Here is a 26437-nt window from a genome sequence, read left to right on the forward strand (position 1 = left end):
CAGTTCCCAGAGCATGATGCCGGGTTTCTGGTTTACTAATCCAGCGACAATCCCCCTGCACCATCGCCCCACTTAATTTGTACTCCCTGTGTCCCATTTGTCCTGATTGTGCTGCTCAATGTTCTCACCGTCAGACACATTTTAGTGAACAGCAGAGCCCGCAGGAGACTCCAGCCTCACAGCAGTGGGGAGAGTCCCAGAGACCCAGAGATGGAGCGTCGGACGAAATCCATGATTTTACTGCTCGTTATCTCAGCCAATTTCATCCTATTGTGGGCAATGTTACTACTGTTTTCTATGTGGAGCCAGATATCTTTTTTGGGGTAATGGCAAAACAAAAAAAACAAACAGCCAGTTCTGTTGAAGGGCCATGTGGACTCGAAACGTCGACTCTTTTCTTCACCGCCGATGCTGCCAGAGTTTTTCCAGGTAATTCTGTTTTTGTTTTTTATCTTTCTTGGGGAATGTGCAAATTGATCTAGATTATATTGTGATGGAATTGGGCTTCATGCTGCAGCTCCTGAGTTGCTGCACAGACACTGGGATTTACGACGTGACCCAGGTTAAGTTCAGGGAGCAGTTGAAGATTGTGCTGAAATATCCCTTTGCTCCAATTGTTAAATCCACACGAGAATTTGAACATTGACTGACTGAGAATGTCCATTACGTTTCCATGTTATTTCTCTTTCCATTGGCAGAGGGGATGTTTGCTGGGCTGATATCAGGCAGAGGGCGGAGTGGGAGGAGGTGCGGCCGTTACGGTCACAGAACAAACGGGCAGAGTCTGTTCCATAAGCTGTTACTTGCCAGCGCTGCACAGAGACCCATGCAGACTGGAGAACAGAGGGAAGGGGAGCCTCATCAGTGGTCCCGCAAGTCCCTGGTTCTGATAGCAATCAGACCATCAACAAAAGCAGCAGCAGCAAGGAGGGATGATGTCTATCGCTGGCAGGGGGAGGAATAATACAGGTACATTAGGTAGGGGGTATTCCAGGCACACCAGGGCAGGAAGGTAATATAGCAGCTACAGTGGGGGAGGTTCCTGTTCCAGGTGCACCGGGGAAGTGGAAAAATATATAAGGTACAATGTGCAAGTGCGGGTGAGATTCCAGGATCTCGATTGCAGATGGCGGTTATACCAACAAGACCTGCTGCGAGGCTGCGGCAATGTGATATACCAGGTATGCAGAGGGAGGAAGGGTGATATACCGGGCTTTTACGTCAGCACTGGCCCTTTGACAGCGTAGCATACCGTTAGTAAAGATTGCCCTCCGATAATGCGGCATACCCTCCATGCTGAATCTCTGACAGTTCAGTGCTAACAAAGTGCTGATAGTTCGATAGTGCAACAGTTCATCAGTACTGACACTCCCTCTGTATTGCCCCTCTGACTGTGCAGCGTTCCCTATGTGCTGACCCTCTGAAAATTCGGCAGTCCCTCAGAAATTAACATGTGTCTTTCCCCCCCAACCCCCTGCATTTGCCAAGCCCACCCCGTCTCCCCCACGCCGGATTTAACGCGCAACATTGAGGTGCATCCAATAAATTGCTCACTGTCGAAAGTTTGGGCACGTGAAGGTAAATTCAGCTGCACAGAATGACGGAATTGCGATGGTGCAGAAGGAGGCCATTCGGCCCATCGTGACCCGCGCCTGCTGTCCGAATGAGCATTATTGCTCAGTGCCAACCTCCTGCGGTTTCCCCATGACCCTCCTCATTGTTTCTATTTAAATACTCATCTAAAGGTCTTTTGGATGCCTCCATTGAACCTGCATCCACCACAATTCCAGACAGTGCTCTGCAGACCACAACAAGCTGCAATATAAAAGAGGCTTCCTTTCCCCTCAGGCGAAATTTAACAGGTCGATTTAGACAGGTAAGAGTCATAAAACAGCAGGTACTAAACAATGGATGACTTCGCTTTGGTTTTTTTTGTGTAAAAATGTTGGTTACCATCATTTCACTCAGGGCCGATGGTGGAGAATTTTTTGAAAGGATTAGAGCTAAATTAGTTCCAGTGTAATCGATGAAGACTCAAGGTCTTTAAGATCTATGTATTCCTTCATATCAGTGAAACATTTTCCATTTAAGGACACATAAACTAAAGGTCTATTTGAGAAGACACCTGAAGATGCCCCTCGGAGATGTGTGTTGTTTTGGGAGAATCTCTGATTTCAATTGATCTGCCTGTTTTATGATATTGTTTAGCTGCAACTGGGACAGGTGCCGTCCACAGTTCACTGTGAGCAAATAACCAGTTGATGACACTTACTTAGGCTTGTGCAGTGAACAGCGAAATTTCTAAACCCAAAGTTCATTACGTGGAATGCAAGTGAGGTTACTCTCAGCATGCATTTCGTGAGGAAAATCAATCTGGAACGTTGTTTGCTTTGAAACTGAAAAAAAAATCTACAGTGGTCCTCACAGAGCCTTGTGACAAAATATGGACAATCGTGGATTAACATGGGAATATTGAGGAGAAAAGAGAAGGGGCTGAGTCATCTAAATACATGTTAATTGAAAGTCTGGATGGCTGGAACTGAGAAGGTATAAAGCAAGCGACAGAGCACTGGCGTTCTGGGTGATCCCTAAACAATTAAATAGATTCAAAATATTTTATGTTCTAAGATAATTCTCTGGGGGAAGGACCAAATTTGAGCGTGTAGCATCTCTGATTATAAACTGTACCATTCAGGCAATTGCGCATGTGTTGTTGAACCATCTGTTACTGTTTCCCAACAAATACGTTAATTGGCGCGTGATCATACTTTGTCCGTATAGTTAACAAAAAACGCACTTTCATTATCAACCCTACCTGATACTTCATGAAAAATCCCAATCGAGTTTGTCAGAAAAACGCATGGATTGTAATCAACAAACTGATTTTGTCCCAGATTATTGAGTCTTTCATACTACACAAAGTTTCACTAACAATTATTTGACTGATCGGCAGATACACGATTTATCCATCTGCCCTTCGATAAGCAGGGAACAACATTGACAACATTTTGCTAATAGTCCGATATCCAAGGAGGATTGAAAGATAATGTTTAGCGTGTCCACGATTTCCACCTTTCCTTCCCTCTTAAAGCCTCAGGCATCCCCACAAAAGCTGAAAAAAAAGCTGTTTCATTAGGGTACAATAGAAAGGGGTTAAGTGAAACATTTATTTTGTTGCATAATAGTATCAGTCTCCATCTGATCCTATAAGATGTATAATCAATGCGGCACTGTCAGGGAGTAGCAGCTCCAAAGCGAGGGAGAAGATACATTAGAATCGGAGGACAATAGTTTGGACTATTAAAATGATCTGTCTGAATCGGAGTGCAGCAGCTTGGGATTTTTCCACAAAAGCTCAGGATCTGAGAATAATAGATTGGAATGTAACAACAATGGATCAGCATCTGAGAACAATAGATTGGAATGTAACAACAATGGATCAGAATCTGTGAACAATAGATTGGTATATTACAACAATGGATCGGAATCTGAGAACAATAGATTGGAATGTAACAACAATGGATCAGAATCTGAGAACAATAGATTGGAATGTAACAACAATGGATCAGCATCTGAGAACAATAGATTGGAATGTAACAACAATGGATCAGCATCTGAGAACAATAGATTGGAATGTAACAACAATGGATCAGAATCTGAGAACAATAGATTGGTATATTACAACAATGGATCGGAATCTTAGAGCAATAGATTGGAATATTACAACAATGGATCAGAATCTGAGAACAATAGATTGGAATGTAACAACAATGGATCAGAATCTGAGAACAATAGATTGGTATATTACAACAATGGATCAGAATCTGAGAGCAATAGATTGGAATTTTATAACAATAGATCAGAATCTGAGAACCGTAGGTTGGTATCATACAAGAGGCAGGGGGTTCCACTGGGATGATCACTATCTGTTGACATTTTATGATGGAATCGCATTCAAATATCGGGTCCCAATGGTGCTTCAGTTTATTCAATACATTTACTATCCAATCCTTGCTTTTGTTGGTGTGTCTCGTAACTCTTTCTCTCTCCTGTTTTTAAGTACATTAATAATGCTTAATTGCAATACTGTGCTTGTAATTCACATTCGTTTCTTCGGTTTAGTTGATATCCCTGGATGTCTCTCTATCAAGCTATTATATCTGGAGGCCACATTTCACGGATTAACTGCTCCTTTTTCTTATTTTTCAGTTGAGCCTTGTGAGGATCGAAAACAGTGTCATCTGTCTGCATCAGAAAACCTGCCCTGCATCCACACACGCTGCAATACACACACCCCACACACTCCCACCTCGCAACCCAACCCAATGCCTCAGGTTCCACCAGAGTGTTTGCTGATGGCCTGAGCTGAGTTCCTACCCAATATACTCCCTTTCAGAAATACTGGCCACGACCACCGTCCTAATATCACATATCTCCAACCCTGCTTTAACCCATCTGCTCCATAAACCCACAATCTGGGCATTTTATTTTTTTCAAATTCAGACCCATCCGCTCATCTATTACAATGTCATCCGAGCCAGCATCGCCTCCTCACACTCACCAACCACCACCCCCACTACTCCCCCACCCCCACCCCCCAAGACCACCACCTTGCTCAAAATTCACCTCCTGGTTACAAGCCTTTATAAACCTCAACAGATACCATGTGCTGCTGTCTGTAACTTAACAGGAATCAAATTCCGCTTAACCAGCGTTCCCGGTGCTCAGAGAGTTACATTGGCTGGCAGCCCGAAAGTGAACATTTTCATTCTTATATTGCTGACCCTCACACTTTTAGAGTTTTTCGCTTTCAAATGTTTAACAAATTTAGGTTTGAAATGCAATATTAAATCTGACAGCACCGCATTAGTGACCAGTGTATGCCACATGAGATCTCTGCTCTTTCTGCCAATCAGATTATATCTGAGCGATCCAATTGTCACCCATTCAGCAAAAGGAAAAAGAATTGCATTTTTAATCAATTTTTCTCAACTGGTCAAAATGTTGAACATCTTAATGTAACTTTCGCAGCTCACAATTCTATCCTTGGTGCAGGAGCAGAGTGATCAACATGTACATGCGCGTGAATCAGTGAGGGTGGGAGGATGGGTTCAGATAGTGGTTCGTATATCTTCCCGCATCCTTAGCTTTATGAGCAGGGGCATAGAGTACGGCAGGAAGATTTAGATGTTAAACCTCCATAAAACGCCGTTTCCTCCTCAGCTGGAACATTGTGCCCAACTCTGGAAATCTCATTTTAACAAGAATGTTAAGGCACTATTGATGGTACAGAAAAGCTAGTCAATAATTTGCTCTGAGATGATTAATCCCAGTTGTGTAGATGAGCTGGAAAAGTTTTGGCTGTTCTTCCAGGAAAACACAAGACTGAGGGGCGACTTGAGGAGGTATTTAAAATTATAAACGGTCTGGAAAAAGTAGGCATGGAGAAACCCTTTCATTGTTGGATGGATCGAGAAACAGAGGACATGGATGTAAGGTAATTGTAAAAAGAAGCGATGTCCCCTTGAGGAAAACCTTTATTACAAAACTGAATCTGGAATGTGCTGCCTGAGAGTGTGCTGGAGCCAGGCCCAACCGAGGAAAAAGGTAATCGAATTAGTACCTGAAAACGGGATAAGTGTAGAACAAGGGGGAGATGGCTGTGGAAGGGACACTAGCGAATTGCTCCGTCAGTGGACCAGCATGGATAAGATGTACTGAATACCTTCCTTCCATGCTGCACTCATTCCGTGACTGTACTCTTCATGATAATATCTAAGCTTCTCCAATCTATCCATGTTATTTTAATCACTCACATGTGTTGCCATTCTTGCCTGCCACCTCTCTACGCTCTACAAATTATTCACATTCTTTCTAAAGTGAGCTGCACATTATTCCACACAATACAAAATGTTTGGCCAAACTAGTGTTTTGAATAGTTGTAGAGTAGCTTTCTGGGGTTTGCATCCATTCATCAAGCTGAAGTTTCTAGCTGTTTTATTAACTGCTTTTGTTAACCTCGCCTGGCGTGTTCAAATATTGGGAACCGGCACCCAAATTCGCTGTGCTCCTGCACCTCCAATAAAATTGAGTTCTTCAATATCAGTATTGCACTTTGAACATTTAATCTCTCCAGACATACAACCTTTTGAACCGGCACCATTTGTTATTTAAGTTAAAATCAATTAAATGTATTAATGGTTACATTGGCAGAATCGAAAATGACAGTAAGTTATCAACTAAACTTTTCTGCTAACCTAATGTATTCTTAACCTGTTTATTTCCCTTGCTCGCAGTTATATCGGTGAAAATTCTGATAATTTCCCGGGGAAAGTGTGGTCTCTCCAAATCTGTAACTCACTACCTGTTGGCTATGGCATCGGCGGATCTAATGGTGATTATACTCGACCTGGTTTTCAGGCATATTCCAATTGTTCTCCGGGAGCAGTTCCGTTTCCTATGGTTCCTTCGTATCTGTAATATCATGCAGTACTGCTTTATGCAGCCACTGATTGCTCAGTCTGGTTCACCGTCACTTTCACTTTTGACCGATTTGTAGCCATATCTTGCCGAACTCTGAAATGTAGATACTGTACCGAAAAGACAGCAGCTGTGGTTCTTGGAACAGTGTCTGTGCTGAGCTTTTTAAAGAATCTTTTCTGGTATTTCATGTTCACAGGAATGTATCAAATGACGAACCAGCCCTGGTTCTGTTATGCAACGCTAGATGTTTACATCTCTACGGTTTGGGTAACATTCGAGTTTGTCCATTACATTCTTACTCCCTGTGTCCCATTTGTGCTGATTCTGCTGCCCAATGTTTTCACCGTCAGACACATTATAGTGAGCAGCCGAGCCCGCAGGGGACTCTGGGCTCAGAGCAGTGGAGAGGTCCTCAGAGATCCGGAAATGGAGAGTCGAAGGAAATCCATGATTTTACTGTTTGCTATCTCGTCAAATTTCCTCCTGTTGTGGGCAACGATTACGTTGTATTCTGTATGGATCCGGATGTATAATTTTGGGTATGAGTCCATATTACTGCATCCGTATGTACAGGAACTGGGTTTCATGTTGCAGCTCCTGAGCTGCTCCACAAATTCTTGTATTTATGCCCTGACCCTGACAAAATTCAGGGAGCAATTGAAGCAGGTGCTGAAATGTCCCTTTGCACCAATCCTGGAATACATTCAAAAAGGAGAGAAGAAATGAACCAGGGAAAGTCCAGCATTTTCTCATTTTAATTTACATTCCCAGTGGGTGGGGCTGCTGTGCCGTTCGACAGAGTGACCGGAGGAGTTGGATAGCACCACCACCGGCATGGGGTGTGGGGAAGGTGCCTGATCCCCATGGTGAGAGTATTGAGGTGAGGCACCAAATCCGCACAGTTCCCGGGGAGCAGGTGGGCGGTGGGGGGGATGTTGCTGTTTCCCATGACGAGGGCATAACGGGAGTTGCGGACTGCACAATGTGTAGGGGGTGGGATCTGTTCCCCATGACAACGGAATAATATGGCAGGGGTGTCATGTGACGGCACAATGGACAGGGGGCTGGACTGTTCTTCATAATGATTGCATTATAGAAAGGGCGAGAACTGTGGCTGCATCGGAAGCAAGGCCTGCTCGCATTGTTAACAGCTTAATTGGAGGGATGGGTCCTCCGACTGCACAATGGAAATGGGGGCAGGACCTAGTCCCATGATGGCGTCATAACAATGAGTGGAGGGCACTGGGATGCACAATGACCGTGGGAGTGAGTTTGGCCCATTGAAGACGGCACAATGGAAAGGGCCTGGTCCTGCTTCCTTTGTCGGGCAAAATGGACGGGGTCGGAGCGAAAGTTCCCGCTCGCTCCGCCCATTACGCTCACCCATTGGCGCAGGGAGAAAAGGTGAGAGTGCAAAGGTTCACCGCCAAGTCCCTCCACATGTGCTCTCCTGAACACCCAAGCGAACAGCAACAAGATGAATAAAAATGGCGTTTGAAACTTCGTGCTAAATATTTCTCCTGCACCGCCTTCCACTGGGCTCTTTAATTGTACCCTTTAGTACTTTAATAATGCTGAGGAGAATCAATAAAGAGAAATGTGATTAAATCAAATCTAAATGTTCGCCTGTAAAAGCACAACAATGTCCCTGATGTCCCTTCGGCAGTTACACCGAGAGACACTCACCAACATTAGACAGCAGCGAGTTAGAAACCACATGATCAGAAATGATGAACATTAGCAGAGGGAGGAATTGTGAGCCCCTCGACACACACACGCAGACACACAAACAGGCACAGACATAAACACACAGGCACACACACACACACACACACATACACATGCAAAGACACAAAGACGCAGACACATACATACACTGACACACATAAATATAGACCGACACACACAAAGACGCAAAGGCACACACGCTCATAGATACACACACTCGCACACGCACATACAACCAGACACACACGCACACACACACAGATGCAAACACAGACACGCACACACACACATACACAGAAACATTGGATGACACTAGAATGCAATTTGAAATTTCGTGATGCGGTTTTCAGTGACGGGAAATGAAAAGGACCCACTGACAGAGCTCACTTCCATCCACAGCTCACACTTCATCTGAATTCCTTTCAGCTCAATCTGACTCTATATCTCTCTCTCCGCTTCTCCCTGTGACCTGACTATTCCCGCGAGCTTCCGAACCATGAATTCGGGAACCAATCAGAGTCCCGAGTACTGATGTTGGGATTGTGAGATGAGGTAACAATCTTTCCTGGAGGCCGTCTCCAAATTGTCCATTGCGAAGCTCACTGTGAGATGCTGAATAGTGGGAACTCCTCAAGTAGCCTCATTATTAAGAGAGCCGGTAGTTCTGGCGCTGGGGCAGCCCCACCGGGAAAGTTGCACTTCCCTGGTAGTCGGTGGTACGAAGCTGCCACAACATGGAGGCTCCCTCATTGTTCTTTACATCAATCACCAAATAACCATTTCTATATTGATGAAGAGATAACCAGCCGCTCTATTTGTTTGCACACTCTCACAAGAGTAGCCCCCTCCTTTGGGCATTAATGGGAACAGGAACATTCAGACCCGACTCTCACTCCCTGTTTGTGACTCTCTCAAGCCATCTTTTTGTCCAGTCCTTCAATCATAAACTCACTCCCTGTTTGTGACTCTCTCAAACCATCTTTTTTCGCACTCCTTACATCTTAACCTCGCTCCCTGTTGTCACTCCCTATCACACCATCTTTCTTTGTCTCACATTTTTTCACTCGGACTCCCTGTTTGTCCCTCTCCCTCAAACCATCTCTCTTTCTCGCACATTGCTTCACTCTCACTCCGACCCCTTGATTGTCACTGTCTCTCACACTATCTCTGTTCATCTCACATTCTTTCACTCTCACTCCATGTTTGTCAATCTCTCACACACCTTCCCTCTTTCCCTCATATTCCTTCACTCTCACTCTCACTCCCTCTTGTCACTCTCTCTCAAACCATTATTTATTCCCATTCCTTCACCCTCACTGTAAATCCCTGTTTCTTTCTCACTCTCTCAGACCATCTCTCTATTTATATCTATCCCTCTCCCTCTCTATGTTCACATACTTGTCACTCGCTTTCCCGTTAACTGCCGGAAACTCCTACATTTTGTTTCTCACTCTTTCACTTTTTACGTCCCTGTGTCTGTCCCAGTTTATGGTTCCCTGACACATGCTGCGATATTGTCCCTCTCTCTCTCCATCAGCATGTGCCCTCCAATACTCTCTCTCCGACTCTATATTCGGTACACGATTTGTTGTAGTTTCAAGATGTATACTAGTTTCATGATATGTATTAGTTTCAGGGTTTGCATTATTGTCAGGCTCTGTATTAGTTTCAGGATCTGCATGAGTTTCAGGATCTGTATTAGTTTCAAGGTGTGCATTAGTTTCAAGGTGTATGATGCTGATCATTGTGCAATCATCAGCGAACACCCCCACTTCTGATATTATAATGGAGATAAGGTCATTGGTAAAACAGTTGATGATGCTTGGGTCGAGGACACTACCCTGTGGAACTCCTGCAGTGATATACCTGAAATAAGATGATTAGCCCCAATAACCACTATCATCTTCCTCTGTGATATGTATCATTCCAAAATGTTTGGCGTTCCCCCCGCGACCAACATCTCCCCACCCCACCATCCCACACCCGCCACCAACCCTGCCCCCTACCCCACCATCCATCCCACCGTACCATACCGCCATCCGCACAACCTCTCCCACAACACCAAACCCCACCTCAAAAGCTTCCTCCGAACCCCTACCTTCCTTCACACCCGCATACAATCCTCCCTCCCAATAGCCCCCACAAACAACCCCTGCTCACCCCTTCCGCCCGAATCCCCCGCATTCCCATTGAGTCCAACATTTCTAAGTCTCCTTGATGCCTCACTCCGTTAAATGCTGCCTCGAAACCAAGGACCTTCAACCTCACCTCAAAACTCGATCTCAGCTCGTTCGTCCACCTTTGGATCTAAGCTGTGATGAGGTTGTGTGATCAAAGGAGAAAAAAACAATCAAATCCTGTCTAACTGTGTAACATATCATCCCCTTAAGCATTCTAGCAAATTCCTTCTATATTCCGTACAAACCCTTCAGACCCGTTCAAATTTGCAGTTACGGGATTCTACACAATACTGCACTAGAGGAGAAATCAATGTTTTATAAGATTATCATAACGCTCTGCGTTTTATTATTTGTGCATCTATTTATAAAACTGACTATGCCATTTGCTTTATTAAATGTTTGATTAACCATTCGTGCTAATTTCATAGTTTTGTTATATTTATTATATCCCAGGGTCTCTCTATTCTTGCACCAGCTTCAAAATTGTATACGTTGTTTTGCCATGTCTCTACTCCGCCATCGTCCCAAAATATATTACCTCACACATCTGCCAGCCAGTCACATCCTGGGAAAACTGAAACGATTGCTTTCCATCCCCGCCCCAAACCCTGTTCCACAGGTCTCCACTCAATCCCTCACCCCGTCAACAGCCTGAGTGATCCCCAGTCTGTTCACAAGCCTGGTGTCATATGTTAAACTGAGATGTGGTTCCCTCCACACATTCACACCATGACTCAGGTCGGCTATTTCCACGTGTATTCCACCGTCTGACTTAGCTCCTGTCTCAATTCAACTTCTGCTGATACCCTTCTTGCTTCCTGTGTTACCTCCAGTCTCATCTGTTCTAATGCTCTCCAAACGTGACATGATCCAGAATTCTGCTGTCCTTGCCTTAACTCTCACCAAGTCCCCAAGCCCAATCGCCCCTGTGCTCGCTGAGCTAATTTGGCTCCTGATCAAAGGCTTTCTTTTAAAATGATCATCCCTCCACGGCCTGCCGCATGGCCTCGCCCCTCCAAATTTTTGTCATGTCCTCTAAACTGACAACCTCTGAGATATCTGCACTGATCTAACTTGGACCTCAGATCCCAGATTTTAATCGCTGAGCCCTTGGTAGCCCTGGCTTCAGTTACCAAGAGCCCAAGCTCTGCAATATGGTCTCTAAACACCTCATTGTCTCTGGCTCGCTTTCCTGATTTCCAACACTCCTCAAACAGATCTATTTCAGCAAGGACGTTGTCATCTTACCTAATATCTCCTTATGCTGGTCAGCTTTATATCTTATGCTTTGTGAATCACGGTGTCATGTTTTCTGGTATATTTTAAGTGCTACATAAATACACGTCTTTTCTGCACAAACACTGCCGGCTGCAAGTCTGAGAGAAAAGCAGAGTAAATAATTCAGTTCAGGGAGCCTTGGCCATTGACGCATTGCGGCTCAGTCAGGATCCACACCTGGCTCTGGGTTACAAGGTCGGCATTGGGAACAATTCCTGCCCTTGCTGACCGCTCCAGAAGCCAGCCAATAATGCAGGAAATCCGGACTGCATGATGCCGTTCATCAGACCGGATAAGTGGGGAGGAGAAGCGGCTGGAGGGGTGTCCGGCTTTTTAGTCAGCCGCAGAATCCAAAAATGATGTTTGATATATAACCTTAGAAAATCCAGAAGGAAGGTGGTACTTCATTGGAATTGCAAGTGTTCAGATGGCGAGCAGCGTTTCAGTCAGACTTGGCGCCTGTGGGATTATTAGGATCAACATTGAGTTCAAACGTCACCCTTTTGTCACTTCATCTTTCCTCTGTATCACAAATCATTCCTGTCTTCCTTCAGGTTCCATCATATCAGTGCATCAGTGAAATAAACTACATCAGTACAATAGACATTAAATAAAGCTGGTTACGCCTGATTTCTAATCTCTACGATTATTTTCGCCTTCCTCACAGTTAACTTACTTACAATTTTGATCCTGTAAAAAGGAAAGTGTGGTCTCTCCAAATGTGTCACTCATTACCTGGTGGGCATGGCAGTGGCAGATCTACTGGTCATTATCCTTGACCAAATCATGAAACACATTCCGATTGTTTCCACGGATGAGTTTATTTTCCTCGAGTCTATCCCCCTTTGTAATATCCACGCTGTCCTGATTTATGCAGCCACTGAATGTTCAGTCTGGTTCACTGTCACTTTCACCTTTGATAGTTTTGTAGCTATTTGTAGCCAGAAGCTGACAATAAAATATTGCACTGAGGAAAAAGCAGTTGCGGTTCAGGGAACTGTCCCTGTGCTGAGCTGTTTAAAGAACATCACCTGGTATTTTATGTTTTTAGTAATATATTTGCTCCTCTATTTCCCCTGGTTTTCTGATATAACAGTCGAGGCTCAGCATTCTCCTGTCTGGGGAGCAATTGAGCTCCTCAATTACATTGTAAACCCAGCGGCCCCATTTGTCCTGAATCTGCTGCTCAATGTTCTCACCGTCAGACACATTTTAATGAGCATCAGAGCCCGCAGGAGACTCCGGGCTCACAGTAGTGGGGAGATTTCCAGAGACCCAGAGATGGAGAGTTGGACGAAATCCATCATTTTACTGGTTGTTATCTCGGCCAATTTTATCCTGTTGTGGACGTTGTTTACGGTGTATTCAATATCGTATATTAACAAAAATAATGGAGAATTGCCATGGTTTGTGCACGAATTGGGCTTCATGATGCAGCCCTGAGCTGCTGCACAGACACTGGGATTTACAACGTGACCCAAACAAAGTTCAGGAAGCAGTTGACGAATGTGCTGAAGTATCCCTTTACTCGAATTGTTCAATTCATTCGTCGATGCAAGAAAGTGAATAACTGAGTGTTTTCCCCAGCTCCTCCTCCAGCCCCTCTCCTCCTACAGACACCCTGCTAATATTCGAATACAATTCAATTACTGAGCCCTGTATGCGGAGAGGACAAGGAGCACACACCCCACCAAACAAATACCCAGCAGGTGACAAATGCCTGATCTTATTATAAGGGTCCATTCATAACCGAATGCTTGCCAGAGCCTTCAAATGAATGTTGCTGTGAGAGATGCAGTGGGGTCACCACTTGCTTCCCCCTCACTCTCCGGTACAATCTGCCGTGAGCGTGTCAGTCTCTCCAACAACACATCCAACAGCGTTCATCACATGGGATTCACCTGCGACCATTGGCAGTGCGGGTTGGCTGAAACAATATCATTCATCAAAGATGCAGATTGTGACAACATTTGTGCAAATTAAAGATTATTAGTAAAAGGAGCTTCTCACCTGATATTTGGAACAGTTTTTTCCCCTATATCATAAGCTGCCTCCAGTTGCTGACCATGAATGGTTAAGGGGGGATTGAAATTGACAACAGGTCTGAACATTTTATAGTCAACATTGTGTAATGGCCGGAGTATATATTTCCATTACAAAAACAGAATTACCTTAAAAAAACTCAGCAGATCTGGTAGAATCGGTGGAGATGAAAAGAGTTGACATTTCGAGTCATCATGATGCTTCAATAGAACTGAGTAATATTTGGAGAGGGGTGAAATATAAACAGGTTTAAGGTGAGGGGGAGGGGGTAGAAAAGTTGGGGAGGGTGGTTGTAGGGACAAGCAAGCAGTGATAGGAGCAGATAATCAGAAAATGTCACAGACAAAGGAACAAAGAGTTGTTGAAGGTGGTGATAATATCTATACGAATGTGCTAATTAAGAATGGATAGCAGGACACTCAAGGTAAAGCTCTAGTGGGGCTGGGGTGGAAAGACTAACAGTGCATTAAAGGTATAGATTTAAAAATAATTCAAATAGGTGGGAAAAGAAAAATCTATATAAATTATTGGAAAAAAACAAAAGGGAGGGGGATGAAACGGAAAGGGGGTGGGGATGCAGGAGGGTGTTCAAGATCTAAAGTGGTTGAATTCAATATTCAATCCGCAAGGCTGTAAAGTGCCTATTCGGAAGATGAGGTTCTGTTCCTCCAGTTTGCGTTGGGCATATTTCCATTGCCTCTTCGGATGTGGGCTTTGCTGGCTAGGCCAGCTTTAATTGCACATCAGTAATTGCCCTTGAGAAGTTGGCGATGAGCCGCCTTCTTGATCCACTACAGTCCATGTGGTGTAGGTACACCCACAGTGCTGTTAGGCAGGGAGTTCCAGGATGTTGACCCAGCGACAGTCAAGAAACGGCCGATTAAGTTCCAAGTCAGGTTGGTGTGAGGCGTGGAGGGGAAATTCCAGGCCGTGTCGTTCCCATGAGCCAGCTGCCCTTATCCTTCTAATTGGTTTGTTTAATGAGATTGTGAATTGCTTTCAAAGGAGACTTGGAAAGTTGTGATGTGGAATCTTAACGTACGCTGTTTTAGAGAGAGAACATTCATTGTATAAATCATTGCAACTTTCACAATCTGCCAGTGGTTTTATCTGCTCCAGGCTGTGTGTATACAGGGTTGCTTTTAAATTCAAATCCTCAAATACCAGGGGTGAAATATGAAGTCACACTCTCTGGATTAGTAGCCCTGTGACCTACTGATTTTCCATCTCACTCTCAGCTGTCCTTGGCCTGGTGCCTAATAATCTTCATCAATCACCATTCTCATCAAATTTACACTATATACCAATGATTTAATGAGGGGACTGAGTCTTCTGTGTCCAAGATTGGTCACATCACCAGGCTCGACAGTAAATTGTCCTCAGCTTCGGCTGTCCCTCGACGCGATGATGATGTCTCCTCGTGCAGGCAACTTCCTGCTGTGGGTCTTCATGGGGATGAACAGGCCGATTCTCCAGCCACAGAGCTTCGGGCACATTGGGCAGGATGTCCCACCAGGTTGTGGGATTCGCAGAGCAGGATTTGCTTCCTTCCCATTCCTTCCCTGCGGCCGCTCTGCCTCATCATTAAGACATGGCGACTCAAAGCGTGATGGAGAATGATGGACACGGTGTCGCCATTTTGACTGATTGGTAGCGAGCTCCTCCCAGCCATTGACGTCAATGTGTTAACACTTCAAGTGTGAGACCTGTAGGGCTTCGTTGATAAGCAGACTTTTCCCTTTGCCTTCCCTTATTAAATATGTGATAAATTTGATAACGTTGATTGATGAGACTTTGATTGTTTGATAAGTGCATAGTAGTTTGATGTTGCTTCTATTCAATAAACCTTAGTATTATTAGCGAATTCAGTGTCTGAGACTCGGCCTGATGGTTCTGCCTATATATGAGCTGAGTGAGGGGAGTGGGATGCAGTGACTGAGGGGAGTGGGATGAAGTGACTGAGGGGAGTGGGATGCAGTGACTGAGGGGAGTGGGATGCAGTGACTGAGGGGAGTGGGATGCAGTGACTGAGGGGAGTGGGATGCAGTGACTGAGGGGAGTCGGATGCAGTGACTGAGGGGAGTGGAGTGCAGAGAGTGAGGGGTGTGGGGTGCAGTGACTGATGGGATTGGGATGTAGGGACTGACAGGAGTGGGATGTAGGGACTGACTGGAGTGGGATGCAGTGAGTGATTTAGTGACTGTTGGAGATTCGGGAGGAGAAAGCACAGTGACATTGTTGTGTTTCCAACTGTATAAATGGAGAAGTGAATCATTTTTTAAACTTTCCTACCAATTAAATGCTATCTTGAGGTTCTGCGCACTCGTCAATCTCCCATGTCTCCTTACTTCATTGCTGATCCAGGGATATCAACAACTCCTAAATCTGAGGAAGATACTACTAACAATTGCACTGCCCGTGTATTATCCAGCCCAACAGCATCTGAAATAAGAGTTATCATTCTGGAGGGGGTATTCTACAAATACCATGTAGTGACTGAGAGAAGTGGGTTCTCGTGGGTCAGCAGAGTAGGATGAAGTGACTGAGGCGTGTGAATGTGAGTGACTGAGCGGAGTGGGATGAAATGACTGAGCAGTGTGAATGTGAGTGACTGAGGGGAGTGGGGTGCAGTGACTGAGGGGAGTGGGGTGCAGTGACTGAGAGGAGTGGTCTGCAGTGAGTGAGGGGAGTGGGGTGCAGTGACTGAGGGGAGTGGGGTGCAGTGAGTGAGGGGAGTGGGGTGCAGTGACTGAGAGGAGTGGTCTGCAGTGAGTGAGGGGAGTGGGGTGCAGTGACTGAGGGGAGTGGGGTGCAGTGAGTGAGGGGAGTGTGATGCAGTGACTGAGAGGAGTGTGATGCAGTGAGTGAGGGGAGTGTGATGCAGTGAGTGAGGGGAGTGGGGTGCAGTGATTGAGGGGAGTGGGATGCAGTGAATGAGGGGAGTGGAATGCAGTGAATGAGGGGAGTGGGGTGCAGTGACTGAGGGGAGTGTGATGCAGTGAGTGAGGGGAGTGTGATGCAGTGATTGAGGGGAGTGTGATCCAGTGACTGAGGGGAGTAGGATGCAGTGATTGTGGGGAGTAGGATGCAGTGAATGAGGGGAGTGGGGTGCAGTGACTGAGGGGAGTGTGATGCAGTGAGTGAGGGGATGTGATGCAGTGACTGAGGGGAGTGTGATGCAGTGACTGAGGGGAGTGTGATGCAGTGAGTGAGGGGAGTGTGATGCAGTGAGTGAGGGGAGTGTGATGCAGTGAGTGAGGGGAGTGTGATGCAGTGAGTGAGGGGAGTGTGATGCAAAAACTGAGGGGAGTGTGATGCAGTGACTGAGGGGAGTGTGATGCAGTGACTGAGGGGAGCGTGATGCAGTGAGTGAGGGGAGTGTGATGCAGTGAGTGAGCGGAGTGTGATGCAGTGAGTGAGGGGAGTGTGATGCAGTGAGTGAGGGGAGTGGGATGCAGTGAGTGAGGGGAGTGGGATGCAGTGAGTGAGGGGAGTGGGATGCAGTGAGTGAGGGGAGTGGGATGCAGTGAGTGAGGGGAGTGTGATGCAGTGACTAAGGGGAGTGTGATGCAGTGAGTGAGGTGAGTGGGATGCAGTGAGTGAGGGGAGTGTGATGCAGTGAGTGGGGTGCAGTGACTGAGGGGAGTGTGATGCAGTGACTGAGGGGAGTGTGATGCAGTGACTGAGGGGAGTGTGATGGAGTGACTGAGGGGAGAGTGATGCAGCGAGTGAGGGGAGAGTGATGCAGTGAGTGAGGGGAGTGGGGTGCATCTACTGAGGGGAGTGGGGTGCAGTGACTGAGGGGAGCGGGGTGCAGTGACTGAGGGGAATGTGTTGCAGTGACTGAGGGTAGTGGGGTGCAGGAACTGAGGGGAGTGGGGTGCTGTGACTGAGGGGAGTGGGGTGCAGTGACTGAGGGGAGTGTGGTGCTGTGACTGAGGGGAGTGGGTGCAGTGACTGAGGGGAGTGGGGTGCAGTGACTGAGGGGAGTAGGATGCAGTGACTGAGGGGAGTGGCGTGCAGTGACTGAGGGGAGTGGGGTGCAGTGACTGAGGGGAGTGGGGTGCAGTGACTGCGGGGAGTGGGGTGCAGTGACTGTGGGGATTGGATGTAGGGACTGAGAAGAGCAGAATAAGTGAAGGAGGAGAGTGGGAGGTAGTGACAGGTGTTCAGTGAGGGTTTAGAGAGCAGGCAGGCATTGGTGGGTTTCAGATTGTACGAAAGATGAAGTGATTCATTTTCTGAACTTTGCAACCGAGTAAATGATCTCTTGATGTGAAACACTCTGATATCTTCTTTGTCTCCTTACCTCATTGTAGATCCAGAGACAACACCAACTGCGCAATCTGAGGAACACTTGACTCGAGAATTCACTGTCCCTGCATCATCGACCCCAACAGGATCTGAAATAACAGGTATCAGTCTGGAGGGGATATTCTACAAAATAATCTTCACACAACATAATCATGCAATCTCATACTGAAGGGAGTGGGATGTAGTAACTATGTGGGGTGGAACTGGGACTGATGGAAATCAGTGACCGAGGGTAGTGGGGTTTAATGAGTGAGGGGAGTGGGATATATTGAGTGAGGAGATTGGGAGTTACTGACTGTGGTACAGAGAGGGGCGACATTGATGGGGTTCAGACTTTGGTGGGTTTCAGACTGTATAAATGATGAAGTGAATAATTTTATAAACTTTCCTACCAAGTTAATGCTCTCTTGCGGTGATCCATCCTCTGCAATCTCCCATGTCTTGCAATCTCCTATGTCACTTTACTTCATTTCAGATCCAGGGTCAACACCAACTCCAGAACCTGAGGAACACTCAAGAATCCACAGTCGCTCTATCATCTGGCCCAACAGGATCAAAAATAACAGGTATCAGCCTGGAGTGAATATTCTACTAAAAATCTTCACACAATCCGGTTGCTGTAAACTCACACTTTAGGGAGTGGGATGGAGAGGCTGAGGGGACAGGGGTGGCATGCATGAGGGGAGAGGGATGCAGCAGCTGAGGGGAGTGGGATGTAGTGACTGAGGGAGTGGGAGGTAGTGGCTGAGGGAAGTCAGATGTCGTGAGTGAGGGGAGTGTGATGCAGTGAGTGAGGGGAGTGTGATGTAGTGACTACGGTACAGTCAGGAGTGACAGAGCAGGGTGACATTGATGGGTTTCAGACTGCATAAATGATTAAGTGAATAATTTTCTAAACTTTCCTCCCAATTAAATGTTCTCTTGCTGTGACTAAAACCAGAGACATTTGCTGTAACTATTTAACTTACTGAAACATCTGTTAGTTCCAGGCCGGAATCTGACTAACTCCACAACTGAACCTGAAACACATTTAACATTTTAATTCTCACTTTAAACCAAATACATAAATATACTCACTCAGTCTGTGTTTAACTCAGGCCAATGTCTCCTCTCACTGACTGTGTGTTATTACTGACTGCACACTGTAAAAGCTCCTGTCTTATGTTGAGCTGTGATGAGGTCCTCTCTACCTGTGGTTCCTGCTACAGTCGACAAAAACTATTCAGGCTAAGGTGATTTAAAAAAGAGACAATTATTTGTTCAGTTATCTTACTTAAAAATCTGGGAGTTCATGGCCAGGTTCTGACCCTTATTCTAAAAATGAACGTGAAACATATTTACCATGCAAATTCTCAAAATGAACCAAATTGCCAAACATACTCACTTTTGGATCTGTCTCAGAAATCTCCAGCCTTCTTAAGGCAGCTGCCTGCTTAACAGAATATTTCTAGGTCAGAATCAGAATCTCTCTCGCTATTCATATTTACAGCTCTATTACCACATAGCATTGATACCCCTCCCTCTCTCTAATTTATAACTTACATTCCTCCTGTCTTTGCACACTGGGTTGCTGTCTCTGTCTCTATCTAATTCATTATTTGCATTTTTCCTCTACTTTCACACTGAGTCCCTCTCTCTTTCTCCAATTCATTAATACATTCCTCCACTCTTTGCAATTTGGGTTGCTCTCTCTCTCTAATTTATGAATTGCAATGGGTTTCACACTGGGTTACTCTCTCTCATTTATTATTGTTATCCCACTATTTGCAGACTGGGTTACTCTCTCTCATTTATTATTTATATCCCACTATTTGCAGACTGGGTTACTCTCTCTCATTTATTATTTATATCCCACTATTTGCACACTGGGATGCCCTGTTGCTCTAATTTATTAATTACATCCCTCCTCTATTTTCACACTGGTTGATCTCTCTCCCTCTAATACATTAATTGCATTCCTCCTCTATTTTCACACTGGGATGCTCTCTCTCTCCAATTTATTAATTGCATTCCTCCTCTATTTTGACAATGGGATTTTCTCTCTCTAATTTATTTAGTACATTCCTCCTCTATTTTCACAGTGGGTTGCTCTCTCTCTCATTTATTAATTGCATTCCTCTTCTATTTGCATAATTGGTTACTCTCTCTCTCTAATTTATTACTTACATTCCTCATCTATTTTCACACTGGGTTAAGCTCTTTCTCTTCCACTAATTTATTAATGACATTCCTCCTCTATATTCACACCGGTTTGCTCTCTCTCTCTCTCTAATACAATAATTACATTCCTCCTCTATTGTCACACTGGGTCTCTCATTCTCTCTGTAATATATTAATCACATTCCTCCTCTGTTTTCACACTCGTTTACTCTCTCTATCCCTCTCCAAAAGTCATTAATTACATTCCTCCTCTATTTTCACACTCGGTTACTCCCTCTCTCCCAAATTTATTAATTACATTCCTCCTCTATTTTCACGGCAGTTTCTCTCTCTCTCTAATGTATTAATTGAACTCCATCTCTATTGTCACACTTGGTTACTCTCTCACTTTAATTTATTAATCACATCCCTCCTATTTGCACAATGGGTTAATCTCTCTTTCTCTCTAATATATTAATTGCATTCGTCATTTTTTTCACACTGGGTCTCTCTCTCACCCTACTTTATTAATCACATTCCTCGTCTATTTTCACACTGGGCTGCTCTCTCTCTCGTTCTCTAATTTAATACTTACGATTCTCCTCTATTTAATGCAGATTTGCTCTCTCTCTCATTTATTTATTCATGTTACTGCTCTATTTGCACAGTGAATTGCTCTCTCTAACTGATTTATTTCATTCCTCTTGTATTTGCCAACTGTGTTGCTCTCTCTCCCCCTAACTCATTATTTGTACCATTCCTCTATTTGCACACTGGGTTACTCTCTCTCTCCCTCTAATTTATTAATTACATTCTTCCTATATTTGCATAGTGGTGTGCTGTCTCTCGCTCTCTCTGTTATTTATTACATTTCACCTAATTGTCCACTCGGCTGCTCTCCCATTTCTTAATTACATCCTCCTCTATTTGCACACTGGGCTGCTCTCTCATTTATTAATTATTTTTCCCCAATTGCACAGTGGGCTGTTCTCTCTAATTGATTCATTGCATTCCTCTTCTATTTGCACTCTGAGTTTCTCTCGCTCTTATTTATTAATTACTTTCCTCCTCTATTTTCACAACAACTTACTCTGTATCTCTAATGTATTTATTGCATTCATCCTATATTTTCAAGCTGTGTTCCTCACTCTCTCTCTCTCTCTATCTAATGTATTAATTACGTCCCTCCTATATTTTCACTCTGACTTCCTCTCTCATTTATTAATTACTTTCCTCCACTGTACTCACATTTGGTTGCTCCCCCTCCCTAATTTATTAATAATATTCCTCCACTATTTTCAAACCAGGTCTCTCTCTGTAATTTATTACTTACTTTCCTTCTCTATTTTCATGCCGCCTTTCTCTCTCTCTAATTTATTAATTACACTCTTCCTATGTAATCACAATGGGTCTAACTCTCTCTCTCTTATCAATCACAATCCTCCTCTATTTTCACACTGGGTTGGTCTCTGTAATGTATTAATTACATTCTTCCTCTATTTTCAAGCTGTGTGCCCTCTCTCTAATTTATTAATTATGTTCCTCCTCTACTGTCACACTTGGTTACTCTCTAATTTATTATTCTCATCCCTCCTATTTTCACAATGGGTTACTCTCTCACTGTCTCTCTAAATCATTAATTAAATGCCTCCTCTATTTTCACACTGGGTATCTCACTATCTGATTTATTAATTACATTCCTCGTCTATTTTCACATTGGGTTACTCTCTCTCTAATTTATTAATCACATTCGTCCTCTATTTTCACACAGGATTATTCTCTCACTCTTGAATTTATTAATCACATTTGTCCTCTATTTTCACACTGGGTCTCTCTTTCTAATTATTCACATTCCTCCTATTTTCACATTGGGTTTCTCTCTCTCTCGAACTTATTAATTACATTCCTCCTCTATTTGCACACTGGTTTGCTCTCTCATTTATTTATTATGTTCCTCCTCTATTTGCACACTGAATTGCTCTCTGTAAGTAAGTTATTACATTCTTCTTGTATTTGCACACTGTGTTGCTTTACATCTCTGCCTAACTCATTATTTGTACTTTTCCTCTACTTGCACACTGGGTCCCTCTCTCTCTCTCTCTCCCTCTAATTTGTTAATTAATTTCCTCCTCTATTTTCAAACTGGGTTGCTCTCTCTCTCTCTCTCTAATTTATCACTTCATTTCCTGCTCTATTTTCACACTGGGTTACTCTCTCTCTTTCTAATTTATTACTTAATGTTGTCCCCTATTTTCACACTGGGTTACACACACTCTCTCTCTCTCTCTAATTTATTCAGTAATTTTCTCCACTATTTTCACACTGGGTTACTCTCTCCCTCTAATTTATTAATTAATTTCCTCCTCTTTACACACTGGGATACTCTCTCTCTATCTCTCTAATTGATTAATTAATTTCCTCCTCTAATTTCACAATGGGTTACTCGCTCGCTTTCTAATTTATTAATTAATTTCCTCCTCGATGTTCACACTAGGTTACTCTCTCGTTCTCTCTCTAATTTATTAATTAATTTCCTCCTCTATTTTCATACTGGGTTACCCTCTCTCTCTCTAATTCATTTATTAACTTCCTCCTCTATTTTCACACTGGGTTACTCTCTCTCCCTCTCTCTCGAATTTATTAATGTATTTCCTCCTCTATTTTCACACTGGGCTATTCCCTCTCTCTCTAATTTATTAACTAATTTCCTCCTCTATTTTCACACTGGGTTACTTTCTCTCTATTTTATTAATTAATTTCCTCCTCTATTTTCACACTGGGTTACTCTCTCTCACTCTCTCTCTCTAATTTATTAATTAATTTCCTCCCCTATTTTCACACTGGGTTTCTCTCTCTCTCTTCCTCTAATTTGTTAATTAATTTCCTCCTCTATTTTCAAACTGGGTTACTCTCTCTCTCTCTCTAATTTATTAATTAATTTCCTCCTCTATTTTCACACTGGGTTTCTCTCTCTCCCTCTAATTTGTTAATTAATTTCATCCTCTATTTTCAAACTGGGTTACTCTCTCTCTCTCTCTCTCTCTAATTTATTACTTAATTTCCTCCTCTATTTTCACACTGGGTTACACTCTCTCTCTCTTTCTAATTTATTAATTAATGTTTTCCTCTAATTTCACACTGGGTTACTCTCTCTATCTCTCTAATTGATTAATTAATTTCCCCCTCCAATTTAACAATGGGTTACTCTCTATCTCTAATTTACTAATTAATTTCCTCCTCTATTTTCATACTGGGTTACCCTCTCTCTCTCTAATTCATTTATTAACTTCCTCCTCTATTTTAACACTGGGTTACTCTCTCTCCCTCTCTCTGGAATTTATTAATTTATTTCCTCCTCTATTTTCACAATGGGTTATTCTCTCTCTCTCTAATTTATTAATTAATTTCCTCCTCTATTTTTACACTGGGTTACAATCTCTCTCTCTCTAATTGCTTAATTAATTTCCTCCTCTATTTTCACACTAGGTTACTCTCTCTCTCTCTAATTTATTAATTAATTTCCTCTTCTATTTTCACAATGGGTTACTCGCTCTCTCTCTAACTTATTAATTAATTTCGTCCTCTATTTTCACACTGGGTTACTCTCTCTCTAAATTGTTAATTAATTTCCTCCTCTATTTTCACACTGGGTTACTCTGTCTCTCTCTCTCTAATTTATTAATTAATTTCCTCCTCTATTTTCACACTGGGTTACTCTCTCTGTAATTTATTAATTAATTTCCTCCTCTATTTTCACACTGGGTTATTCGCTCTCTAATTTATTAATTAATTTCCTCCTCTATTTTCACACTGGGTTACTCTCTCTCTATTTCTCTCTAATTTATTAATTAATTTCCTCCTCTATTTTCACACTGGGTTACTCTCTCTCTCTAATTTATTAATTAATGTTCTCCTCTATTTTCACACTGGGTTACTCTCTCTCTATCTCTCTCTAATTTATTAATTAATTTCCTCCTCTATTTTGACACTGGGTTACTCTCTCTCTCTAATTTATTAATTAATTTCCTCCTCTATTTTCACACTGGGTTACTCTCTCTCTCTAATTTATTAATTAATTTCCTCCTCTATTTTCACACTGGGTTACTCTCTCTCTCTAATTTATTAATTAATCTCCTCTATTTTCACACTGGGTTACTCTCTCTAATTTATTAATTAATCTCCTCCTCTATTTTCACATTGGGTTACTCTCTCTCTCTAATTTATTAATTAATCTCCTCCTCTAGTTTCACATTGGGTTACTCTCTCTCTCTAATTTATTAATGAATCTCCTCCTCTATTTTCACACTGGGTTACTCTCTCTCTCTAATTTATTAATTAATTTCCTCCTCTAGTTTCACACTGGGTTGTTCTCACCCTCTGGTGTCCATGGGTATCTTCGCTGCGCACGCAGCTCCCTCCTTATTGCGATGACAGACGCAATAGTCGCTTGCTGTGACGTCATGGCCGTCCGAGGCTACGCCCTTTCCTCCGCCGCCCCTGGAGAACTTCTCTGCCTGTCCCAGCCTTACCTAAGATGGCGGCGGTGGCGAACTGCTGTGGCGCTGGGTGGGGCGTGCTTGGCGCGGCCTAACTCCCTCTGGCACCGCGGGGAGAGGCCCAGGCTCTTTTTGCGGCCTGGTCCCGGAGGCACCCTCTGTCGGGGCCTCAGAGGGAGGATTATCCAATAAGTGATAGAAATTAGCCGGAGGGCAACCGAAAATCGTCAATTAACCATTAACAGCCCCTGAAATGAAATGATGAAAAATACTAATTAATTCCCCCAAATATTAACATAATCCAACATTCAGCAATTTCCCTGAGGAATCCTGATACTTTCTATCAGATAATTACAATTCAAAGCTTCAATTCACCATTTGGCGGGTTTAATTTCAATATTAAATTAATATCAATTCAATATCAATTGAATTTCAATCACATTTAAACAGATTTAATGTTAATGTTTATATAAAATTGAGATTTACCTCAACTGAACAGTTTTAATCATCACATTTGGTTTAAATTTGTGTTTGTTCTGTGAATTAATATATGGACAGATTTAATTGCAACATTTAAGTTTCATTGATCAGTTTGTACAAACTCGTGTTCTTTTTCACGCTGTCGATTAACACATTTAATAATCAGATTGAAACATGTTACTTTGATCTGTCAACTGACGTATTTAATGTTAATATTTACTAGATATTCAGCCAAAACTTGAGTTTGTTCCCTCAGTTCACATATTTAATAATCAGGTTTACATTATCTAAACTGGCATTTGTTCTGCCAGTGAACCTATTTAGAATTGGTGTTCAACTCTTTCGAGTTATCAACAGTCACAGATTGCAACTCTTTCGAGTACAATCACAGTTCTTGGTTTCCGGGAGTGGGACGTGAACCCACAACCCTCTGATTCAAAGGTGAGGGTGCTATGAACTGAGCCACAGCTGACACCTCCTCCTTGGTGTTCAAACTCTTTCGAGTTATCAACAGTCACAGATTGCAACTCTTTCGAGTACAATCACACAGTTCTTGGTTTTCCAGGAGTGGGACATGAACCCACAACCCTCTGATTCAAAGGCGAGGGTGCTATGAACTGAGCCACAGCTGACACCTCCTCCTTGGTGTTCAAGTTGTCTAAAATTGTGTCCTCTGTCAATTAACATACCAATAGTAAGTAATCTCCACTCGTGCTGTTTCCTATTGATTAACAAAGTAATCTTATTTAAAACGTGTGTGTGTGTGTGTTCTGTCAATTAATGCATATAGTATTGACATTTAATTTATCTAAACTTGCGTTGGAATCATTTGGCAGATTTAATAATCATATTCCATTTAAACTTGCATTTGTTCTGTTAATTTAATTTAATATGTTTTGAGAGATTTAATTAATTTAATTTTCAAATGTAATATATTTTAGATGATTTCTTTAAATCGATATATTCCTGTCAATTAACATATTTAATAATCGCTTTTACTCTAATTAAACTTGTGTTGGTTCTGTCCCTTAACACATGGTAATAATATTCAATTTGCCTAAATGTGAGTGCCTTCCACCAATTAATATAAACATATAGCAGATTTATTCAATGTTGATGTTTAATTTAATACATTTTGGTAGGTATATTTAATTTCAATAGGTACTTTGATAACTGTTGATGATTTAATTTCAGTAATACATTTAATATATTTTGGCATGTATATTTTCAGTATTCAGTTTAACATATTATTGCAGATTCATTTACAATAATAAATTTAATAATTGGTCAGTTTCT

This window comes from Cetorhinus maximus, unplaced genomic scaffold (genome assembly GCF_964194155.1).
Source record: "Cetorhinus maximus unplaced genomic scaffold, sCetMax3.hap1.1 HAP1_SCAFFOLD_44, whole genome shotgun sequence".
NCBI classification, from domain to species: Eukaryota; Metazoa; Chordata; class Chondrichthyes; order Lamniformes; family Cetorhinidae; genus Cetorhinus; species Cetorhinus maximus.